A 1,755-nucleotide genomic window follows, 5' to 3' on the forward strand; every position below is an offset into this window, starting at 1 on the left:
GCCTTTGGAATGGGTTGCCTTCAGATGTTGTTGAGGCAGTAAATTTAAGTGAGTTTAAAAAAAAGCTTGGTAATTATATGAATGAAAAGGGCTAGGTTTAAAATGTTTTTTTTTAATCATTTAATTTAGTTTTGAGGATGGAACAGCTAAGATGGACCAATAGGTCCCATGTTGTTCCAAAATATTATGTTAAAAAAGCAACTATTTTCTCATTAGTGAAAAAAAGAACACAAAATGTGTGTGTGTGTGTGAACAATCATTAATAAGGAGTAAATGGAAAATATGTTTTATGTTTGTTTCAAAAAGAAAACTTCATATTTACATATCATGTAAAAGTGGTTTTTTTTTGGTTTATCAGTCAATATAACTTTCACCTAACTGATATATGATTATATTCAGGTAGCAATAAAGAATACAGAAAAAAACCTATTTGCCAAATTTCACTGAACCACCAACAAATGTACAAAGGTTTCCAAAACATGTAAACAAAAACATTTCTAGTAGTAGTAGTTTCAATATTTAGTTTGATTTGCAATTTTGGTAAAGGATGGCAATAAAAAATGTGTTAATTGTTCACCAATTGTTCTTTTGATTTGAAATTTATTAATAATGTATTACATTTAGGATTAGAACTTAGAAGATTTTGCCAAAATTCATCATACAAGTCAATACATGTGTGGTTTTATTTTCATTTATTTACATAGTTATTTAAGTCATCCAAACTATAAAGTATAATTCCATTACCATCAATAGTAACACTAACAGCTTACATTTTGTTGTTAAAATCTAATAATAATCCATAAATAACTGTGAAATAATGTAAAATTATGGCATATTTGATGCACAGTCAACTCAAAATTGTTGAAACACCAGAATTTTTATATTTTTTCCAGCACAATTTCAAACTGTCAAAAATATATCTTTTTCATTTTCACTGCATTATTATAATAAATTTTCATATAAAAGTATTGTACTATACTGGGCACAATAAAACTTTAAAAATAAAAACAGTGGTATTCTGATACAGATGTAGGCCTATAAATATAATATCTGTAATGGGAAAAACTGATGTAAGGGTGTGCTGCATAGTCCGACTATGAACACCGGTAATAACCTCGCCGATTGCTACACATGTCTATACTATAGTGTGCAATTTAACAATAACAAATGTAAAGAAATAATAATAACACTTGTAAGGCGCACTTACCCCATAAACCAGTCCACGGTATCGCGAAGATATTCTGGTAACCTATCCAGCTTGGCTTTTGGCAATTAAAAACAGCGTTCTAAACTCAGAACCTAACCCAGCTGGTTCAGTGGTTGTAAGTTGTATACACTGACGTATTATGTCAACACAAGTAACCCAGCAAACCTCATCGCGCAGTCGAATATGGCTGTCTGCACTTAGCTGTGCGCGCAGGTGATGCGTAAAAGTATGCCGCAAGACGGTAGCACCTTCGTAAAACAGCTGATTTCGAGTTGTTTGTTTGTTTGTTTGTCGTAAAGTGCACAGCTACACAATGGCCTATTTGTACTCTTCTAACCGCAGGTATTGAAATCCAATTTTTAACGTTATAAGCCTTCAAACTTGCGCCTAAGTCACCAGGGGAGAAGCTGATTTCGACCAAATAGAAAGTATATCAAGCTTCATCTAAAGGTTTATTTTAATTAGCAGAATTAATAATAAAACATGAATGAAGAATGTATCAATAAATTCCTAAATGATGTTGTTCAAAATAACGTGGGTTGGATTAA

General features: G+C 31.5%; 1 long non-coding RNA gene across 1 annotated transcript in view; it reads right to left on the reverse strand.

The window, feature by feature from the left end:
- Positions 1–1,377, reverse strand: part of LOC111083997 — a 27,370-nt gene extending 25,993 nt beyond the window's left edge. Inside the window, exon 1 of the long non-coding RNA XR_002609353.1 lies at positions 1,208–1,377. This is a non-coding gene — a long non-coding RNA (uncharacterized LOC111083997). The remainder of the gene's footprint in view (positions 1–1,207) is intronic.
- Between the last annotated feature and the right edge of the window lie 378 nt (positions 1,378–1,755).

The sequence above is a fragment of the Limulus polyphemus genome, unplaced genomic scaffold (assembly GCF_000517525.1).
Source record: "Limulus polyphemus unplaced genomic scaffold, Limulus_polyphemus-2.1.2 Scaffold147, whole genome shotgun sequence".
In the NCBI taxonomy this organism is placed as follows: Eukaryota; Metazoa; Arthropoda; class Merostomata; order Xiphosura; family Limulidae; genus Limulus; species Limulus polyphemus.